Raw genomic sequence first — 23,451 nt, 5'->3', positions numbered from 1 at the left:
CTTAAACCTACAATGTAGGGTCAACTGTAATCTGGCTTAAGTCTTTTTTAAATTAATTTTTTTATTGACGGATAATTGCTTTATAGAATCTTGTTTTCTGTCGAACCTCAACATGAATCAGCCATAGGTATACATATATCCCCTCCCTTTTCAACCTCCCTCCCATCTCCCTCCCCATCCCACCCCTCTCGGTTGATACAGAGGCCCTGTTTGAGTTTCCTGAGCTATGCAGCAAAATTCCCATTGGCTGTCTATTTTACATATGATAATGTAAGTTTCATACATCTCACCCTCTCCTCCCCTCTCCCCATGTCCATAGGTCTGTTCTCTATGTCTGTTTCTCCATTGCTGCCCTGTAAATAAATTCTTCAGTACCATTTTTCTAGATTCTGTATGTATGAGTTAGAATATGATATTTATCTTTCTCTTTTTGACTTACTTCACTCTGTATAATAGGTTCTAGGTTCAGCCACCTCATTAGAACTGACTCAAATGCATTCCTATGGCTCAAATGCATTTTTATGGCTGAGTAATACTGGTTTAAAGCTCAACATTCAGAAAACTAAGATCATGGCATCTGGTCCCAACACTTCATGGGAAATAGATGGGGAGACAGTGGAAACAGTGTCAGACTTCATTTTTTGGGCTCCAAAATCACTGCAGATGGTGACTGCAGCCATGAAATTAAAAGACACTTACTCCTTGGATAGAAAGTTATGACCAACCTAGATAGCATATTAAAAAGCAGAGACATTACTTTGCCAACAAAGGTCTGTCTAGTCAAGGCTATGGTTTTTCCAGTGGTCATGTATGGATGTGAGAGTTGGACTGTGAAGAAAGCTGAGTGCCGATAAATTGATGCTTTTGAACTGTGGTGTTGGAGAAGACTCTTGAGAGTCCCTTGGACTGCAAGGAGATCCAACCAGTCCATCCTAAAGGAGATCAGTCCTGGGTGTTCATTGGAAGGACTGATGCTGAAGCTGAAACTCCAGTACTTTGGCCACCTCATGTGAAGAGTTGACTCATTGGAAAAGACCCTGATGCTGGGAGGGATTGGGGGCAGGAGGAGAAGGGGGTGACAGAGGATGAGATGGCTGGATGGCATTACCGACTCGATGGGCATGAGTTTGAGTAAACTCTGGGAGTTGGTGATGGACAGGGAGGCCTGGCATGCTGCAATTCACAGGGTCACAAAGAGTCAGACATGACTGAGCAACTGAACTGAACTGAACTGAATATTCCATTGTGCATATATACCACAACTTCTTTATCCCTTCATCTGTCAATGGACATCTAGGTTGCTTCCAAGTTTTAGGTATTATAGTGCTGCAGTGAACAATGGGATACATGTATCTTTTTCGATTTTGGCCTCCTCAGGGTATATGCCTAGCAGTGGGATTGCTGGGTCATATGGTAGTTTTATTCCTAGTTTCTTAAGGAATCTCCATACCATCTTTCATAGTGGCTATATCAATTTACATTCCTACCAACAGTACAAGAGCATTCCCTTTTCTCCACATGTTCCCAGCATTTATTGTTTGTAGACTTTTTGATGAGGGCCATTCTGAGTGGTGTGAGGTGATATCTCATTGTCGTTTTGATTTGCTTTTCTCTAGTAATGAGCACTGTTGAGCATCTTTTCATGTGTTTGTTAGCCATTTGAATGTCTTCTTTGGAGAAATGTCTGTTTAGATCTTTTTCCCACTTTTTGACTGGGTTGTTTGTTTTTCTGTTACTGAGTTGTATGAGCTGCTTGTATATTTTGGAAATTAATCCTTTGTTGTTTCCTTTGATATTGTTTTCTCCCATTCTGAGGGTTGTCTTTTCACCTTGCTTATAGTTTCCTTTGCTGTGCAAAAGTTTTTAAGTTTAATCAGGCCTCACTTGTTTACTTTTATTTTTATTTCTGTTACTCTAGGAGGTGGGTCATAGAGGATCTTGTTTTGACTTATGTCATCGAGTATTCTGCCTATGTTTTCCTTTAAGAGTTTTATAGTTTCTAGTCTTACATTTAGGTCTTTAATCCATTTTGAATTTGTCTTTGTGTATGGTATTAGGAAGTGTCCTAATTTCATTTTTTTGCATGTAGCTGTCAGGTTTTCCCAACACCATTTATTGAAAAGGCTGTCTTTGCCCCATGGTATATTCTTGCCTTCTTTGTCAAAAGTAAGATACCCATAGGTGCATTGGTTTATTTCTGGGCTTTCTATCTTGTTCCATTGGTCTATATCTCTGTTTTTTTTTTACCAGTACCAAACTGTCTTGATGACTGTAGCTTTGTAGTATAACATGATGTCAGGAAGGCTGATTGGTCCAGCTTCATTCTTCTTTCTTAAGACTGCTTTGGCTATTCAGGGTCTTGTGTGTTTCCACATGAATTGTGAAATATTTTGTTCTAGCACTGTGAAAAATGTCATTGGTAATTTGCTAGGGATCACACTGAATCTGTAGATTGTTTTTGGTAGTATAGTCATTTTCACAGTATTGATTCTTCCTACCCAGGAACATGGACTCTCTCTCCATCTGTTTATTGTCATCTTTGATTTCTTTCATTAGTATCTTAAAATTTTCTGTGTCCAGTTCTTTTGTCTCCTTAGGCCACTTTATTCTTAGATGTTTAATTCTTTTTGTTGCAGTGGTAAATGGGATTAATTCCTTAATTTCTCTTTCTGATTTTTCATTGTTAGTATATAGAAATGCAAGTGATTTCTGTGAATAGATTTTATATCCTGAAACTTTGCTGATATCACTGATTAGCTCTAGTAATTTTCTGGTACTGTCTTTAGGGTTTTCTAGCACAGTATCATGTCATCTGCAAACAGTGGGAGCTTTACTTCTTCTTTTCCAATCTGGATTCCTTTTATTTCTTTTTCTTCTCTGATTGCTGTAGCTAGGACTTCCAGAACTATGTTGAATAATAGTGGTGAAACTGAACACCCTTTTCTCGTTCCTGATCTTAGGGGGAATGCTTTCAGGTTTTCACCATTGAGAATAATGTTTGCTTTAGGTTTATCCTATATGGCCTTTACTATGTTGAGGTAGGTTCCTTCTATGCCTATATTTTGAAGAGTTTTAATCATAAATGGGTGCTGAATTTTGTCAAAGGTTTTTTCTGCATCTATTATCATATAGTTTTTATCTTTAGTTTGTAAATATGGTGTATCACATTGATTGATTTGCATATATTGAAGAATCCTTGCATCTCTGAAATGAACCCAATTTGATCATGGGTATGAGCTTTTTGATGTGTTGCTGAATTCTGTTTGCTAAAATTTTGCTGAGGAGTTTTCATCTATGTTCACCAGTGATATTGTCCTGTAGTTTTCTTTTTGTGTGTGTTGTCTTTGTCTGGTTTTGGTATCAGGGTGATGGTGGCCTCATAGAATGAGTTTGGAAGTGTTCTTCCTCTGCAATTTTTTTGAAGGAGTTTTAGAAGGATAGGCATAAATGTTTCATAGAATTCTCCTGTGAAGCCATCTTGTCCTGGGCTTTTTTTTTTTTGGGAGACTTTTGATAATGGCTTCAGTTTCAGTACTTGTAATTGGGTTGTTCATAATTTCTATTTCTTCCTGGTTCAGTCTTGGGAGATTGAACTTTTCTGAGAATCTGTCCATTTCTTCCAGTTTATCCATTTTATTCCTATATAGTTGTTCATAATAGTCTTTTATAATCATTTGTATTTGTGCATTGTCTGTTATAACCTTTCCTTTCTCATTTCTAATTTTGTTGATTTGATTCTCTTCTCTTTTTTTCTTGATGAGTCTGGCTAATGTTTTGTCAATTCTGTTTATCTTCTCAAAGAACCAGTTTTTAGTTTTATTAATTTTTACTATTATTTCTTTCATTTCTTTTTCATTTATTTCTGCTCAGATCTTTATGATTTCTTTCCTTCTACTAATTTTGGTTTGTTGTTGTTGTTGTTCTTTTTCCACTTCTTTTAGGTGTAAAATTAGGTTGTCTATTCAATGTTTTTCTTGTGTGTCTTGAGGTAGGATTATATTGCTATAAACTTCCCTCTTAGAACTGCTTTTGATGCACCCCATACCTTTTGAGTTGTTATGTTTTCATTGTCATTTGTTTCTAAAAATGTTTTGTTTTCTCTTTTGATTTTTTCAGTAACCTGTTGGTTATTTAGAAGCGTGTTGTTTAATCTCCATGTGTTTGTGTTTCTTACAGTTTTTTTTTTTTTCTTGTAGTTGATATCTTAGTCTCTTATCATTATGATTAGAGATGATGCTTGATACAAGTTCAAATTTCTTAAATTTACTGAGGTTTGATTTGTGACCCAATATGTGATCTATTCTGGAGAATGTTCCATGTGCACTTGAGAAGAAGGTGTATTCTTCTGCATTTGGATGGAATGTCCTCAAGATATCAATGAGATCCATCTCATCTAATGTATCATTTAAGACTTGTGTTTCCTTATTAATTTTATGTTTTGATGATCTGTCCATTGGTATGAGTGGAGTTTTAAAGCCTCCTACTATTATTGTGTTACTTTCAATTTCTCCTTTTATGTCTGTTAGTGTTTGTCTTATGTATTGAGGTGCTTCTATGTTGGGTGCATAGATATTTACAATTATTTTGTCTTCCTCCTGGATTGATCCCTTGATCATTATGTAGTGTCCTTCCTTATCCCTTGTGATGTTCTTTAAGGTCTATGGTCTATTTGGTTTGACAGGGGGATTGCTACTCCAGCTTTCTTTTGCTTCCCATTTGCATGGAATATATTTTTCCATCCTCTCACTTTCAGTGTATATGTGTCTTCAGGTCTGAAGTGAGTTTCTTGCAGACAGCAGGTAATCCTGTCTGCTAGTGATTGGGTTTGTATTTTGAATTTGTTTGTTGTTTAGATGAGGTGTCCTGCACTGGGTGCTACTGGTGGTTGTTGATGCTGGGTCTTATATTCAAGAGTTTTCCTTTGTGTAAGTTCTCACTATCTGATACTCCCTATGGTTAGTTCTCTGGTAGTCTAGGGTCTTGGAGTCAGTGCTCCCACTCCAAAGGCTCACGGCTTGATCCCTGGTCAGGAATGAAGATTCCATAAATGGTTTGTTATGGAATTAAGTGAGATTAAAACAAATATCCAGAAACGAGAAACTGAAGATGAATCCCAGACAAGTGGCAGTTATAAAACCAGGCAAATAATAATTAAAATAATGGAATACACACACACACACACACATATATATATACACCCATAAGTAAAGTCAAAACAGTCCAACAAAAATAAAGTACAGTAGATTGACCTGGGGAACAAAGAAATAAAAAATTATATTTACTAGTTAAGAACAAAACTAAAGCACAAACTGGAAAACAAAATGAAAGTAAGGTGCTAAGTGGGGCATAAAGCAATGAAAATAGAACTAACACATATGTTGAGAGGAAAGGAAAGAAAGAATAGATATGCAAAGTTAAATAGAGGTAGATGAAGAAGATTTATATAAATTAAATATTAACTGCAAGGGGAATAGCACAGTAGGAATGGCAAACAAAGGAATAAATGTAGAAAAAATATAATAGGTTCACACTGAGGAAACCAGATCTGAAAGAGACACGTGCACCCCAATGTTCATCGCAGCACTGTTTATAATAGCCAGGACATGGAAGCAACCTAGATGCCCATCAGCAGATGAATGGATAAGGAAGCTGTGGTACATATACACCATGGAATATTACTCAGCCATTAAAAAGAATTCATTTGAACCAGTCCTAATGAGATGGATGAAGCTGGAGCCCATTATACAGAGTGAAGTAAGCCAGAAAGATAAAGAACATTATAGCATACTGACACATGTATATGGAATTTAGAAAGGTGATAACAATAACCCTATATGCAGAACAGAAAAAGAGACACAGAAATACAGAACAGACTTTTGAACTCTCTGGGAGAATGTGAGGGTGGGATATTTCAAAAGAACAGCATGTATACTATCTATGGTGAAACAGATCACCAGCCCAGGTGGGATGCACGAGACAAGTGCTCCGGCCTGGTGCACTGGGAAGACCCAGAGGAATCGGGTGGAGAGGGAGGTGGGAGGGGGAATCGGGATTGGGAATACATGTAAATCCATGGCTGATTCATAGCAATGTATGACAAAACCCACTGGAAAAAAAAATAATAATAAAAATTAAAAAAAAAAAAGTTAAAAAAAAAAAATTTAAAAGAGAGAAGAGAAAAAAAAAAAAAAAAAAAAGAAGGAAGAAGAAGGAAAAAAGGGGGAAAAAGAAAATGGAAAACTCCACAGAACTGCAAAAACCTAATGTAGAGGCCAAGGTTTATAACAACAATAAAAAGTGTGACTGAATATACACATATGCATATACACCCATAAGCAAAATAAAAACAGTTCAACTAAAATAAAGTACAATACACTGACTCAGCAAATAAAGAAAAGCAAGTATTATATCTACCAGTTAAGAACAAAACTAACTAAAGCACAAACTGGAAAACAAAACTAAAGCAAGGTGCCAACTGGGGAATAAAGCAATGAAAATAAAACCAACAAATATGTTAAGAGGAAAGGAAAGAAAGACAGAATAGATATGCAAAGTTAAATAGAGGTAGATATAGAAGTTTTATATACATTAAAGATTAACTGCTAGGAGAAAAGAACAGTAGGAAAAGAAAGCAAAAGAATAAATATAGAAAAAAATAATATTAGGTTTAAAAACTAAAAAAAAAAAAAAAAAAGGAAAATTCCACAGAACTGCAAAAGCCCAACATAGAGGCAAAAGTTTATAACAACAATAAAAAATATGACTGATGGAAAAAAAAAAAAAACCTCAAAAACTTAATTTGATTTCATAGTGCCAATAAAATCAACAGCTACAACAGAGGGGGGCAAAAAAAGGGAAAAAAAAAAAGTTCAAAAGAATCTACAGAACAAGTCAACCATAAGAATAATAAATGTTTTTCTTGAGTCACTGCTGTCAGAGTCCTTTCCCTCCACCTCACCTCCCTAGGATGCCCTCCAACACTGTGCTGATCTCTGGGCCTACCGTGGGGGCAGCTCAGATTCTAATCTGGTCCTACTCTTGTGTGTTCTTGTCTCCAATCATCCACAGCTATCAGAACTAGTGCGTTTTCTTTTGTGGGAGCTCTCAATGTCCTTATATATATTCCATAGATGCAGAGTCTGGCTAGTTGATTGTATGGATTTAATCTGCAGCTTGTACAGCTGGTGGGAAGATTCTGAGTCTTCTTCCTTAGCCACACTGCCCCTGGGTTTCAGTTGTGGTTTTATTTTCACCTCTTCTGGAGTTTGCTCCTGAGGCTGCCCTGGAGGACTTGGGTTGGCCCCTGTGAGGGCCACATGTGGAGGTGGTGCAGCTGCTTGGGTTGCAGGGGTTCTGGCAGCACCAGGTGCTCAGGGCAGTTGATGGCTAGGGAAGCAGGAAATATAGTGCTCTAGAAGGGTATGGCCACCAGTATTGGCCAATATATTGCAGTAATCTTACCTGGAGAACCCCTTCTCTGACACAGAAGCCTGGCAGGCCACAGTCTACAGGGTCACAAAGTGTTGGACACAAGCGAAGCAACCCTGCATGCATGGATGCAAGACTTTTTTTGCCTGTGGCAGCTCTGCCCAGAGTGAGAGTTGAGCGTGAAGGTGGTTCAGCTGCTTGGCTTACAGGGACCCTGGTGGCACCAAGTGTGCAGGGACATGGACTGTCTCTGCCGCAGGAGTTACGGTCCCATCAGAGTCTTTTTTCAAGCCTCTTGTAGCTGGTGATCAGAAGGCCTCTTTGGCCAGTCTTTCTCCATAGCTCCCCCCATTCAGGCACTTAGAGGGCTCCCTGGCCTGGGGTCCTTCTCTGTTGTTTGGAGCATCAAGCACATAGAGCCCTACCCCACCCCAACACCGTCTGGGGCCCGACTCTGTAGTTCAGTGCATGAGGCGATTGATGGACCAGCCTCTCTATTGTTCAGATTCCAATGGTAGCATGTGGGGAGAGAGAGGCTATGGTGATGGCTCTATCCCCTACGCATGACTCAGCAGTATCGCCTTGCTTCCATGGCTGCCTGGCTTCCCTCCACAGGCATTTCCCACCACAGTCTCCTCCCTCACATCCCCTCGATCCATCTCTCTACAGTCAACATCAGCCCTCACCCTGAGATTGCTCCACAATCCCTAAACTTCATCTCCCAGCCGCTGCATCTTCCAGGGGACTGGCGTTCCTCTCTGGGGTACGTATGGCTGTGGCAAGGACTGTCTGATTCCCATTCTACTTAGGCTGCCACGGATCAGCTGTTTCACTCTCAACCTTAAATGTTTCTCCTCTGACTCAGACAGTTGCCCTGATGTGGGGATTAGACCCCTGTTTCAGTTCCTCCACCTGCTGAGGGTGGGTCCAGTCCTACGAACACTCCTGTTTTTCCCCTAGTTCCTTTGTCCTACCAAGTTTTGCATGGTTTAATATATTCTTTTCAGCTGGTCAGGTACTCCTGTCCACTCTCAGCTGGTGTTCTGCATGCACTTCTGTGTCTGAAGGTGTATTCCTCATGTATGTGTGGAGAGAGATGTACTCCATGCCCACTTACTCCTCTACCATCTTGTCCAATCTCTGCTGCTGCTGCTGCTAAGTCGCTTCAGTCGTGTCCGACTCTGTGTGACCGCATAGATGGCAGCCCACCAGGCTCCCTGCCCCTGGGATTCTCCAGGCAAGAATACTGGAGTGGGTTGCCATTTCCTTCTCCAATGCGTGAAAGCGAAGTTGCTCAGTTGTGTCCGACTCTTTTTTTTTTTTTTTCTTTTTTAAAAATATATATATATATATATTTTTTTCATTTATTTTTATTAGTTGGAGGCTAATTACTTTACAATATTATAATGGTTTTTGCCATACATTGACATGAATCAGCCATGGATTTACATGTGTTCCCCATCCTGGTCCCCCTTCCCACCTCCCTCCCCATCCCATCCCTCTGCGTCTTCCCAGTGCACCAGCCCTGAGCACTTGTCTCATGCATCCAGCCTGGGCTGGTGATCTGTTTCACCCTTGATAGTATACTTGTTTCAGTGCTATTGTGTTCGACTCTTAGCGACCCCATGGACTGCAGCCTACCAGGCTCCTCCATCCATGGGATTTTCCAGGCAAGAGTACTGAAGTGGGTTGCCATTGCCTTCTCCATGTCCAATCTCTACGTTTTCCTAATTATGAGAAACAAAACTGAATCCAGTCTTCCAGGACACATGAACTCAGTAAAAATGTTTAATTATTTTGGTCTCACATTCTCTTTCTTAGCATCTTTACTGGGAACCTTCCAGGCTGCCACCACTTCCCCTGGCTTAAGTCTTGATTCTCATTCCTGTTTCTGGAATGAATCATTCCTGATTCTCATTCCTGTAATTTAGAACTTGTTGTCAGTGGCTCTTGGTTGGCCATGCAGTGACTAAAGTAGAACAACTCTGATGCTTTTCTGTGTAAAAGGTGTCCTAACACACTCGGACTGAGGCCTCTATGGAGTCTAGACTGGCCTTTTTGAAAGTCTTGCAAATTTATTTTTTTTCCTAAAACAGCCTCCACATCTTCCCCATGGAAAGTTCCCTTGATGTTGTTCACCTTGTTAAAGCCAACGAGCCTTCCAGGTACACTTAACACCCTGCTGTGTGCACTGAGATTGATGCCCTTACAGATGTTACTTCACAAAAAACTCTTAGTTTACAAGGAGGATGGTGAGCCAGGAGAGGGGAGGGACCCACACTGGGCAGATTAACAGAGACTAGGACACCCAGCTTTTATTCCTGCCTCTAAGGAACCTGTCTCTACATGGAACTTGTTAAGACAGATGCCTGAGAAAACCTCAGCCTAGTCAGGGTTTAGAGGTTTCAATACCGGATAGTAAGTGCTGAATGGACGTGGAAGTAGCAGCTTTCACTGAAGTTGGAAAGTTCCCTGTACCTGGGGCTTGGTGGGAAGTGCCCTGAGGGCCTGCAGACTGGGCAGGTGTATGGAGGCTGAGGACCCAGTTCTTTGCTGAAGGAAGAGTAGAAGCTCAGGTGTGGAGGGAGGAGGAAGCAAGGCTGTGAGGAGAAGAGAGACATGTCCTCACCTGGAGGAGGCGGGGTGTTCAGCAGAGAGAAGCTGTTTGCAAATTCTCGCTGTGAGGTCCTGTGTTAGTTTGCCAAGGCTGTGTCCGTCCAGGCTGCTCTCACAGAGACCAGAGCCTGGGTGGCTTGGAAATAATGGAAGTTGATCTCTCTAGGTTCTGGAGGCTGGGAAGGTCTGAGTCAGGGTGCTGAAATGTTCAGTGTTTGCTGAGGGCCCATTTCCTGTGTCCTCACGTGGTGGCAGGGGTGAGGGAGCCATGTGGGTCCTTCCACAAGGGTACTAATCCCTTTCATGCAGGCCCCACCCTCATGACCTGGTCCTTCCCAATGACCCCACCTCCTAATACCAACACAGTGGGAATTAGGTCTCAAGGTATGACTTTTGAGGAGAAGAACATTCATTCTATAGCATGTTGTTACAGATGGGGGTGCTTAAAGAATAGAAATTAGTTTTCTCACAGTTCTTGAGGCTACAGGCTCAAGGTGTGGGCAGGTTTCTCTTGAGACCTCTCTCCTTGACTTCTGACTGCATCCACCTTGCTGTGTCTCCACATGGTCTTCCCTCTATTTATATGCAACCTGTGTCTCTGTTCTTTTTTTTTTTAAGTTTTTATTGAAATATAGTTGATTTACTACATTGTGTTAATTTCTTTGTACAGCAAAGAAATTGCTTTGTACAACTGTGTACAGCTATACACAAATATACTTTCTTTTCCATAATGGTTTATCTCAGAGTATTGAATGCTGCTCCCTGTGCTACACCATAGGACCTTTTTCTTTATCCATTCTACACATAATGGTTTGCTTCTGCTAACGCCAAATTTCCAGTCCATCTCTCTCCTACCACCTCCCTCCATCCATGAAGCCACAAGTCTGTTCAATATATCTGTGAGTCTGTTTCTGTTTTGTAAATAGGTTCATTTCTGCCATATTTTAGATTCCACATATAAGAGATATAATATGATATTTAGCTTTTTCTTTCTGACTTACTTCACTTAGTATGATAATCTCCAGGTCCATCCATGTTTCTGCAAATGGATTACTTATTTATCTATTTTATGGCTGAATAGTATTGCATTGTCTATGTGTACCACATCTTCTTTATCCACGCATTTGTCAATGGACATTTAGATTGTTTCCATGTTTTGGCTATTGTGAATGGTGCTGTCATAAACATAGGAGGGCATGCATCTTTTTGATTTACAATTTCGTCAAGATATATGCCCACAAGTGGGATTATTGTATTATAAATTAATCCTACTTTTAGTTTCTGAGGAACCTCCATACTGTTATCCATAGTACCTGCAACAATTTATATTCCCACCAGCATTGTAGGGTGGTTCCCTTTACTCCATAACCTCTCAGTTAAGTTCAGTTGCTCAGTCGTGTCTGACTCTTTACGACCCTATGAGCTGCAGTGCACAAGGGTTCCCTGTCCATCACCAGAGCTTACTCAAACTCAAGTCTGTTGAGTCAGTGATTCCATCCAACCATCTCATCCTCTGTCATCCCCTTCTCCTCCCACCTTCAATCTTTCCCAGAATCAGGGTCTTTTCAAGTGAGTCAGTTCTTCATATCATGTGGCCCAAGTATTGAAGTTTCAGCTTCACAATCAGTCCTTCAATTAATATTCAGGACTGATTTACTATAGGATTGACTGGTTGGATCTCCTTGCAATCCAAGGGACTCCCAAGAGCCTTCTACAACATCACAGTTCAAAAGCATCAATTCTTAGGTGCTCAGCTTTCTTTATGGTCCAACTCTCACATACATGCATGACTACTGCAAAAACCGTAGCTTTCGGTAGATGGACCTTTGTTGGCAGAGTAATGTCTCTAATTTTTATATGCTGTCTAAGTTGGTCATAGCTTTTCTTTCAAGGAGCAAGTGTCTTTTAATTTCATGGCTACAGTCAGGACCTTCAGTGATTTTGGAGCCAAAAAAAAATAAAGTCTGTCACTGTTTCCATTGTTTCCCCATTTATTTGCCATGAAGTGTTGGGACCAGATGCCATGATCTTAGTTTTCTGAATGTTGAGTTTTTTTTTTTTTTTTAATTAATTAATTAATTAATTAATTTTTTCAGTGGGTTTTGTCATACATTGACATGAATCAGCAATAGATTTACACGTATTCCCCATCCCGATCCCCCCTCCCACCTCCCTCTCCACCCGATTCCTCTGGGTCTTCCCAGTGCACCAGGCCCGAGCACTTGTCTCATGCATCCCACCTGGGCTGGTGACCTGTTTCACCATAGATAATATACATGCTGTTCTTTCGCAACATCCCACCCTCACCTTCTCCCACAGAGTTCAAAAGTCTGTTCTGTACTTCTGTGTCTCTTTTTCTGTTTTGCATAAAGGGTTGTCGTTGCCATCTTTCTAAATTCCATATATATGTGTTAGTATGCTGTAATGTTCTTTATCTTTCTGGCTTACTTCACTCTGTATAAGGGGCTCCAGTTTCATCCATCTCATTAGGACTGGTTCAACTGAATTCTTTTTAACAGCTGAGTAATATTCCATGGTGTATATGTACCACAGCTTCCTTATCCATTCATCTGCTGATGGGCATCTAGGTTGCTTCCATGTCCTGGCTATTATAAACAGTGCTGTGATGAACATTGGGGTGCACATGTCTCTTTCAGATCTGGTTTCCTCAGTGTGTATGCCCAGAAGTGGGATTGCTGGGTCATATGGCAGTTCTATTTCCAGTTTTTTAAGAAATCTCCACACTGTTCTCCATAGTGGCTGTACTAGTTTGCATTCCCACCAACAGTGTAAGAGGGTTCCCTTTTCTCCACACCCTCTCTAGCATTTATTGCTTGTAGACTTTTGGATAGCAGCCATCTTGACTGGCGTGTAATGGTACCTCATTGTGGTTTTGATTTGCATTTCTCTGATAATGAGTGATATTGAGCATCTTTTCATGTGTTTGTTAGCCATCTGTATGTCTTCTTTGGAGAAATGTCTGTTTAGTTCTTTGGCCCATTTTTTGATTGGGTCATTTATTTTTCTGGAATTGAGCTTCAAGAGTTGCTTGTATATTTTTAAGATTAATCCTTTGTCTGTTTCTTCATTTGCTATTATTTTCTCCCAATCTGAGGGCTGTCTTTTCACGTTACTTATAGTTTCCTTTGTAGTGCAAAAGCTTTTAAGTTTCATTAGGTCCCATTTGTTTAGTTTTGCTTTTATTTCCAATATTCTGGGAGGTGGGTCATAGAGGATCTTGCTGTGATTTATGTCGGAGAGTGTTTTGCCTATGTTCTCCTCTAGGAGTTCTATAGTTTCTGGTCTTACATTTAGATCTTTAATCCATTTTGAGTTTATTTTTGTGTATGGTGTTAGAAAGTGTTCTAGTTTCATTCTTTAACAAGTGGTTGACCAGCTTTCCCAGCACCACTTGTTAAAGAGGTTGTCTTTTTTCCATTGTATATCCTTGCCTCCTTTGTCAAAGATAAGGTGTCCATAAGTTCATGGATTTATCTCTGGGCTTTCTATTCTGTTCCATTGATCTATATTTCTGTCTTTGTGCCAGTACGATACTGTCTTGATGACTGTGGCTTTGTAGTATAGTCTGAAGTCAGGCAGGTTGATTCCTCCAGTTCCATTCTTCTTTCTCAAGATTACTTTGGCTATTCGAGGTTTTTTGTATTTCCATACAAATTGTGAAATTATTTGTTCTAGTTCTGTGAAAAATTCATTGGTAGCTTGATAGGGATTGCATTGAATCTATAGATTGCTTTGGGTAGAATAGCCATTTTGACAATATTGATTCTTCCAATCCATGAGCATGGTATGTTTCTCCATCTGTTTGTGTCCTCTTTGATTTCTTTCATCAGTGTTTTATAGTTTTCTATATATAGGTCTTTTGTTTCTTTAGGTAGATATACTCCTAAGTATTTTATTCTTTTTGTTGCAATGGTGAATGGTATTGTTTCCTTAATTTCTCTTTCTGTTTTTTCATTGTTAGTATATAGGAATGCAAGGGATTTCTGTGTGTTAATTTTATATCCTGCAACTTTACTATATTCACTGATTAGCTCTAGTAATTTTCTGGAAGAGTCTTTAGGGTTTTCTATGTAGAGGATCATGTCATCTGCAAACAGTGAGAGTTTCACTTCTTCTTTTCCTATCTGGATTCCTTTTACTTCTTTTTCTGCTCTGATTGCTGTGGCCAAAACTTCCAACACTATGTTGAATAGTAGTGGTGAGAGTGGGCATCCTTGTCTTGTTCCTGTTTTCAGGGAAAATGCTTTCAATTTTTCACCATTGAGGGTGATACTTGCTGTGGGTTTGTCATATATAGCTTTTATTATGTTGAGGTATGTTCCTTCTATTCCTGCTTTCTGGAGAGTTTTAATCATGAATGGGTGTTGGATTTTGTCAAAGGCTTTCTCTGCATCTATTGAGATAATCATATGGTTTTTATCTTTCAATTTGTTAATATGGTGTATTACATTGATTGATTTGGGGATATTAAAGAATCCTTGCATTCCTGGGATAAAGCCCACTTGGTCGTGGTGTATGATTTTTTTAATATGTTGTTGGATTCTGTTTGCTAGAATTTTGTTAAGGATTTTTGCATCTATGTTCATCAGTGATATTGGCCTGTAGTTTTCTTTTTTTGTGGCATGTTTGTCTGGTTTTGGAATTAGGGTGATGGTGGCCTCATAGAATGAGTTTGGAAGTTTACCTTCTTCTGCAATTTTCTGGAAGAGTTTGAGTAAGATAGGTGTTAGCTCTTCTCTAAATTTTTGGTAGAATTCAGCTGTGAAGCCATCTGGTCCTGGGCTTTTGTTTGCTGGAAGATTTTTGATTACAGTTTCGACTTGCTTGCTTGTGATGGGTCTGTTAAGATCTTCTATTTCTTCCTGGTTCAGTTTTGGAAGGTTATACTTTCCTAAGAATTTGTCCATTTCATCCAAGTTGTCCATTTTATTGGCATAGAGCTGCTGGTAGTAGTCTCTTATGATCCTTTGTATTTCAGTGTTGTGTGTTGTGATCTCTCCATTTTCATTTCTAATTTTGTTAATTTGGTTCTTCTCTCTTTGCTTCTTAATGAGTCTTGCTAATGGTTTGTCAATTTTATTTTTTCAAAAAACCAGCTTTTATCTTTGTTGATTTTTGGTATGGTCTCTTTAGTTTCTTTTGCATTTATTTCTGCCCTAATTTTTAAGATTTCTTTCCTTCTGCTAACCCTGGGGTTCTTCATTTCTTCCTTCTCTAATTGCTTTAGGTGTAGAGTTAGGTCATTTATTTGGCTTTTTTCTTGTTTCTTGATGTAAGCCTGTAATGCTATGAACCTTCCCCTTAGCACTGCTTTTACAGTATCCCATAGGTTTTGGGTTGTTGTGTTTTCATTTTCATTCATTTCTATGCATATTTTGATTTCTTTTTTGATTTCTTCTGTGATTTGTTGGTTATTCAGAAGCGTGTTATTTAGCCGCCATATGTTTGAATTTTTAACAATTTTTTTCCTGTAATTGAGATCTAATCTTACTGCACTGTGGTCAGAAAAGATGACTGGAATGATTTCAATTTTTTGAATTTTCCAAGACCAGATTTATGGCCCAGGATGTGATCTATTCTGGAGAAGGTTCTGTGTGCACTTGAGAAAAAGGTGAAGTTGATTGTTTTGGGGTGAAATGTCCTATAGATATCAATTAGGTCTAGCTTGTCCATTGTGTCATTCAAGGTTTGTGTTTCCTTGTTAATTTTCTGTTTAGTTGATCTATCCATAGTTGTGAGTGGGGTATTAAAGTCTCCCACTATTATTGTGTTACTATTAATTTCCTCTTTCATACTCGTTAGCATTTGCCGTACATATTGCGGTGCTCCTATGTTGGGTGCATATATATTTATAATTGTTATATCTTCTTCTTGCATTAATCCTTTGATCATTATGTAGTGTCCTTCTTTGTCTCTTTTCACATCCTTTATTTGAAAGTCTATTTTATCTGATATGAGTATTGCGACTCCTGCTTTCTTTTGGTCTCCGTTTGCGTGAAACATTTTTTTCCAGCCCTTCACTTTTAGTCTGTATGTGTCTCTTGCTTTGAGGTGGGTCTCTTGTAGACAGCATATATAGGGGTCTTGTTTTTGTATCCATTCAGCCAATCTTTGTCTTTTGGTTGGGGCATTCAACCCATTTACATTTAAGGTAATTATTGATAGGTGTGGTCCCGTTGCCATTTACTTTGTTGTTTTGGGTTCACGTTTATACAATCTTTCTGTATGTCCTGTCTAGAGAAGATCCTTTAGCATTTGTTGAAGAGCTGGTTTGGTGGTGCTGAATTCTCTCAGCTTTTGCTTGTCTGTAAAGCTTTTGAATTCTCCTTCATATCTGAATGAGATCCTTGCTGGGTACAGTAATCTAGGTTGTAGGTTATTCTCTTTCATTACTTTCAGTACGTCCTGCCATTCCCTTCTGGCCTGGAGGGTTTCTATTGATAGATCAGCTGTTATCCTTATGGTAATCCCTTTGTGTGTTATTTGTTGTTTCTCCCTTGCTGCTTTTAATATTTGTTCTTTGTGTTTGATCTTTGTTAACTTGATTAATATGTGTCTTGGGGTGTTTCGCCTTGGGTTTATCCTGTTTGGGACTCTCTGGGTTTCTTGGACTTGGGTGGCTATTTCCTTCCCCATTTTAGGGAAGTTTTCAGCTATTATCTCCTCGAGTATTTTCTCATGGCCTTTCTTTTTGTCTTCTTCTTCTGGGATTCCTATGATTCGAATGTTGGGGTGTTTCACATTGTCCCAGAGGTCCCTGAGGTTGTCCTCATTTCTTTTGATCCTTTTTTCTTTTTTCCTCTCTGCTTCATTTATTTCCACCATTTTATCTTCTACCTCACTTATCCTATCTTCTGCCTCCGTTATTCTACTCTTGGTTCCCTCCAGAGTGTTTTTGATCTCATTCATTGCATTATTCATTTTTAATTGACTCTTTTTTATTTCTTCTAGGTCTTTACTAAACATTTCTTGCATCTTTTCAATCTTTGTCTCCAGGCTATTTATCTGTAACTCCATTTTGTTTTCAAGATTTTGGATCATTTTTATTATCATTATTCTAAATTCTTTTTTAGGTAGATTCCCTATCTCCTCCTCTTTTGTTTGACTTGGTGGGCATTTTTCATGTTCCTTTACCTGTTGGGTATTTCTCTGCCTTTTCATCTTGTTTAGATTGCTGTGTCTGGACTGGGCTTTCTGTATTCTGGAGGTCTGTGGTTCCTTTTTATTGTGGAGGTTTTACCCAGTGGGAGGGGTTAGACGATTGGCTTGTCAAGGTTTCCTGGTTAGGAAAGTTTGCGTCGGTGTTCTGGTGCGTGGAACTTGATTTCTTCTCTCTGGAGAGCAATGGAGTGCTCAGTAATGAGTTTTGAGATGGGTCTATGTGTTAGGTGTCACCTTGGGCAGCCTGTATGTTGACGTTTAGGGCTATTTTCCTGCGTTGCTGGAGAATTTGCTTGGTATGTCTTGCTCTAAAACTTATTGGCTCTTGGGTGGTGGTTGGTCTCAGTGTAGGTATGGAGGCTTTTGGACGGTCACTTATTACTTAAAGTTCCATGTAGTCAGGAGTTTTCTGGTGTTCTCCGGTTTTGGGCTTAAGTCTCCTGCCTCTGGATTTTAGTTTTATTCTTCCTGTAGTCTCAGGACTTCTCCAACTATACAGCACTGATAATAAAACTTCTAGGTTAATGGTGAAAAGATTCTCCCCCGTTAGGGACACCCAGAGAGGTTCACAGAGTTACATGAAGAAGAGGAGAGGGAGGAGGGAGATAGTGATGAGCAGGAGGAGAAAAAGGGGGACTCAAGAGGAGAGAGACAGATCTACGCAGTTGTCTGTTCCCAGAGTGTTCTCCATAGCCCAGACACCCACCAAGATTCACAGAATTGGATTGGGAAGAGAAGGGGAAAGGAAGAAATAGAGGTGTTCTGAGGTAGAAAACAGAGAGTCAATATTGGGAGAGAATAATCAACACACTCCTGAATAAAAATGGGAACTGAATATTGGATTCTTAAATGTTTACAATTTATATCATATGTTGAAAAACAAAAATTAAAAATCTAGCGTAGAGATTAGACTCTTAAAAATACTATGTTAAAAACAAAAACCAAAACACACACAGAAAAATTTTAAAAATATATATAAAGTTCAGTTTAAAAAATAGGGCTTCTCTCTTTTTTTTTTTTTTTTCCAGTAAGGTTATAGTGTATTGAAAATGAAAATTAAGGAGTAGTAGAGGAGTACTAGAGGACTTTAAAAGAAATATGAGAAAAATAAAAATAGAAAATAGAAGAGAAAAAGGAGAAAAAAAGAAAAAAAAAAAAAAAGAATTTTCCCTAATTAAAAAAATTGTAAAAATCTATGAAAATGAAAGTCAAGGAGTAATGGGGGAGTAATAGGGAATTTTAAAGGAAAATAAAAGAGAAAAAATAAAAAAGAAAAAATAAAAAAAATTTTTTTTTCTTATTTAAAAAAAAAAAAAAGAATAAAAATATATCTAGGAATTTCTCTGGAGCTGTTGCGGTCAGTGTCAGTTCGGGTCAGTTTCAGATATCTCCTCATTCCAGCTTATGCTTCTCGATATCTACAGGCCTCTTCCAGTGTAATTGGTGTTTTCTACAGGGATTTTAATCTGTTGCACCGCTCTCTTCTGAAGCGGTTCCCTTTGTTTATTTGGCTTCTGTTTGCCGGTCTCTTCAGAGCCTCATTTCTGCCCTGACACAGGCGGGCGGAGGTGGACTCTTATTCAGGTAGCTAGTTCTGTCGCCCTGTGGGGAGGGGCTGGCGCTGCGGGGAGAGGCTGGCGCTGCTTTCTCGGTCTGCGCTGCTCAGGATCCCGGCTGCTCTATATGGAGCGCGCCCCGTGCTGCGTGCAGCTCCAGCCCTCGGGTGTTCCACAAAAGTACAGAACAAAAGGCTGCGTCCGCTCTTGTGCCTTCCCCGTCAGAGCGGTCCAGGCAGCCAGGAGCTTGACAGGCGCACTCTCCCCGGGTGCGGCGCGCCCACTCCCTTCGACAGTCCCAATCTCAGTTTCCGCCGGCGCCAGTCGGGTGCCTGCGCCTTCTGCCCTCTGCGTCCCCAGGTCCAGTCCCCGCCTGCGCCGGTCGGGTGCCTGCGCCCTGTGTCTCGCCGCGACCTGCTCCCGCCTCAGGCGGGTCTGGGCCGGTTCGCAGTCTGCGAGCTCTTCTCTGGACTTTCTCGGTCCCTTAGTTCTGCGAACGGCCAGCAGTGTGTTTGGGCCGGTTAATTTTCTCTCTCTTCCCTGCTCTCCCACAGTTCAAGTTGGCAACTCACAAAAGCTCCCTCCAATTGTCCTCAGGGCACTCAGGCCCGGACCCTACCCCAAGCAATGCCGCCGCTCCTCTCCGTGCCGCCCCCACTTGCTGGTGGCGGATGCGGGTGTCTGGGGTACTTTTCTGCTGAGAGTTGCTTTTAGGCACGTAATCTGTGGGTTTTATTTATTGTTTCCCTCCCAGTCAGGTTGCCCTCCTAGATTCAAACACTTCCCCCAGGCCCGCCAGTGCGATGGTTTCCCGGTGTCTGGAAACGTCCTCTGAAGACTCCCTTCCCGGGACGGATCTCCGTCCTTAGCTCTTTTGTCTCACTTTTTATCTTTTTATATTTTGTCCTACCTCCTTTCGAAGACAATGGGCTGCTTTTCTGGGCGCCTGATGACCTCAGCTAGCGATTAGAAGTTGTTTTGTGAAGTTTGCTCTGCATTCAGATATTCTTTTGATGAATTTGTAGGAGAGAAAGTGGTCTCCCGGTCCTACTCCTCCGCCATCTTGGCTCCTCCTCCTGAATGTTGAGTTTTAAATCAACTTTTTCTCTCTCCTCTTTCACGTTCATCAAGAGGCTCTTTAGTTCTTCTTTGCTTTCTGCCATAAGGGTGGTGTCATCTGCATATCTGAAGTTATTGATATTTCTCCCAGCAATCTTGGTTACAGCTTGTGTTCCATCCAGCCTGGCATTATGCATGATATACACTGCATATAAGTTAAATAATCAGGGTGACAATATATAGCCTTGAAGTGCTCCTTTCCTGATTTGGAATCAGTCTTTTGTTCCATGACCAGTTCTAACTGTTGCTTCTTCACCTACATACAGATTTCTCAAGAGGCAGGTCGGGTGGTCTGATATTCCCATCTCTTTAAGGATTTTCCACAGTTTATTGTGATCCATACAGTCAAAGGCTTTCTTGTAGTCAGTAAACCAGAAGTAGATGTTTTTCTTGAACTCTTTTGCATTTTCAATGATCCAACAGATGTTAACAACTTGATATCTGGTTTCTCTGCCTTTTCTAAATCCAGATTGAACATCTGGAAGTTCACAGTTCATGTAATGTTGAAGTCTGGCTTGGAGAATTTTTAGCATTAGTTTGCTAGCATGTGAGATGAGTGCAGTTGTGTGGTAGTTTGAACATTCTTTGGCATTGCCCTTCTTTGGGATTGGAATGGAAACTGACCTTTTCCAGTCCTGTGTCCATTGCTGAGTTTTCCAAATTTGCTGGCATATTGAGTGCAGCACTTTCACAGCATCATCTTTTAGGATTTGAAATAGCTCAACTGGAATTCTATCATCTCCAATAGTTTTGTTCATAGTGATGGTTCCTAAGACCCACTTGACTTCACATTCCAGGATGTCTGGCTCTAGGTGAGTGATCACACCATTATGGTTATATGAGTCATGAAGATCTTTTTTGTATAGTTCTTCTGTGTATTCTTGCCAACTCTTCTTAGTATCTTCTGCTTCTGTTAGGTCCATACCATTTCTATCCTTTATTGTGCCTATCTTTGCATGAAATGTTCCCTTGGTATCTCTAATTTTCTTGAAGAGATCTCTAGTCTTTCCCATTCTATTGTTTTCCTCTATTTCTTTGCATTGATCACCGAGGAAGTCTTTCTTATCTCTCCTTGCTATTCTTTCGAACTCTGCGTTCAAATGGGTATATCTTTCCTTTTCTCCTTTGCCCTTAGCTTCTCTTCTTTTCAGAGCTATTTGTAAGACCCCCCTCAGACAATCATTTTGCTTTTTTGCACTTCTTTTTCTTGGGGATGGCTTTGATCACTGCTTCCTATACAATGTCACAAATCTCTGTCCATGGTTCTTCAGGCCCTCTGTCTATCAGATCTAATCATTTGCAGCAGTCCACATCCTCTCAGCCACTGTTATTTTAGTGGTCATTCTGACTGGTGTGAGGAGATAGCTCATTTTAGTTTTCATGTGCATTTCTCAAATAATTCACAGAAGTAAGCTTTTGTTCATGTGCCTATTAGCCATCCATATGTGTCCTTTGGGGAAATGTGTATTTAGTTCTTCTGCCCATTTTTTTTTTAAATTGAATTTTGTTGTTGTTGTTGAGTTGTATGAGCTGTTTGTATATTTTGGAAATTAAGCCCTTGTTGGTCACATCATTTGCAAATATTTTTTCCCATTCTGTAGGTTGTCTCTTCATTGTGTTTATGGTCTCCTTTGCTGTGCAAAATCTTGTAAGTTTGATTTGTTTCCATTTTTTTAAATTAAAAGTTATTTATTCATGGCTGTGTTGGGTTTTCATTGCTGTGAGAGTTTTTCTCTAGTTGCAGGGAGCAGGGGCTACTCTCTAGTTGTGGTACGTGGACTTCTCATTGCAGTGGCTTCTCTTGTTGCAGAGCATAGGCTCTGGGATATGTGGGCTTAGTAGTTGCAGCTCCTGGACTCCAGGGCACAGGTTCATTATTTGTGGCATGTGGGTTTAATTGCTTTGTGTGTGGGAATCTTCCTGGACCAGGGAGGGATTCTGTGTCTCCTGCGCTGGCAGGTGAATTCTTTGCTAGTGAGACACCAGGGAAACCTCCATTTGTATATTTTTTCTTAGATGTCTGTTGTCTTAGGAGACTGACCTAAGAAAACATTGGTATAATTTATGTCAGAAAATATTTTGCCTATGATCTCTGCTAGGAGTTTTATGGTGTCACGTCTTATGATTAAGTGTTTAAACCATTTTGAGTTTATTTTTGTGCATGGTGAGGGGGGTGTGTTCTAACTTCATTGATTTACATGCCTGTGTCTCTGTCATTATGTCTTAATCTCCTCTTCATCTAAGCGCACCAGTCAGATTAGATTAGGTCCAGTATAACTAAGGGTAATCATTACTTCTTTAAAGTCCATGACACCAAATTCTAAGGTACTGATGACCTAGGTGACAACATGTGACTTTGAGAACATGATTAATTTACAGCAGGCCCAGAAAAGCAAAGTAAAGAGGTTTCATAGGGTCAACAGACATGTGAGGGGCTCTGAGCTCTGGACACAAGGAGCAGGGGTTCCATGTCCACTAGGTGGGGGTTGTTTGACTTTGGCGGAACCTGCCTGTGTATAAAATGTGCTCAGTGTTGGGGTGATGAGTTGTGGAGATGGATGGTGGTGATGGCTGCACAACAATGTGAATGTACTTAATGCCACTGTATGGCTGAAATGGTGAAGTTCATGTTAGGTATATTGTAACACACATACACACAAACCTGCATAGTAGCACTGAATCTGTGAGAACATAAGAGAACAGGGCAGATGACACATGGCATGGTCTCCAGTGCACTGATCTGACCCTATTTCCCAGCCTCCCCTGTTCACAGCTTGATGAATTAGCCCTTAGAGAAGTGCCTTGTGTCTTGTCATCAGTGACAGGCACAGTGACAGGGACTCCCCACCCCCACCCTCTGGCATCCTGAGGTAGCTCAGCCTCCTTGTTCCCAGCACCCTGCCCTGATATGTGCCACCCATCTTGTGTGCATCTGCACAAGTTCTCCATCAAGGCAGGAGCAGTTTCTACTGACTGTTGCATCCATGTCACAGGGAGGGGAGAGCAAGGCATTTTGGTGCCAAGTACAGTATGTTGATCACAGACGTTTTCCTGAGTTCTTTTTGAAAACAGAAGATATTTATAAAATCTTCTCAAATATTTTGAGTGTTCCACTTTGGATATATACTTGATAGAAGCAAGCTTAAGACTGTTGTTTGTAATTAGAACCACATTGTCTAGGGAAACTTAAAGCAGAGAGCATGAAAGCAATTTAGGAAACCACTCAGCAGCAACTGGAGAATGTTCTCAAGTTAGAGAATTGGATGGAACAATATGCTGTGAGATATGGTGGTCGTGTGGAAGCTTAGTCATGGGAAGGCTTTTGTATTTAAAGTGAATGAATCACACTTCTACTTGCCATTAACAGTTTCCTACAGTCATAAAGGAAGGTCATTAAGTTTTGTGAGTTTTACAACTTTATACTGTGAACACTAAGTGGGTTCTGTCACCCACAGAAAGTGAGAGGCGTATGTGAACTGATGCAGTCTCATCATGCCATGGGATCATGCTGTGGATCCCGTCCTGGTTCAGCCCCACATCCCAGACCCCC

General features: G+C 40.3%; 1 protein-coding gene across 1 annotated transcript in view; it reads left to right on the top strand.

The window, feature by feature from the left end:
- LOC133049246 (ATP-binding cassette sub-family C member 4-like) overlaps positions 1 to 23,451 on the top strand; it is a 188,504-nt gene that overhangs the window by 55,855 nt on the left and 109,198 nt on the right. The window lies entirely within an intron of this gene.

This window comes from Dama dama, chromosome 30 (genome assembly GCF_033118175.1).
Source record: "Dama dama isolate Ldn47 chromosome 30, ASM3311817v1, whole genome shotgun sequence".
In the NCBI taxonomy this organism is placed as follows: domain Eukaryota; kingdom Metazoa; phylum Chordata; class Mammalia; order Artiodactyla; family Cervidae; genus Dama; species Dama dama.
The sequence above is the reverse complement of the archived record's forward strand: the minus strand, read 5'-3'. Positions and strand labels throughout refer to the sequence as shown.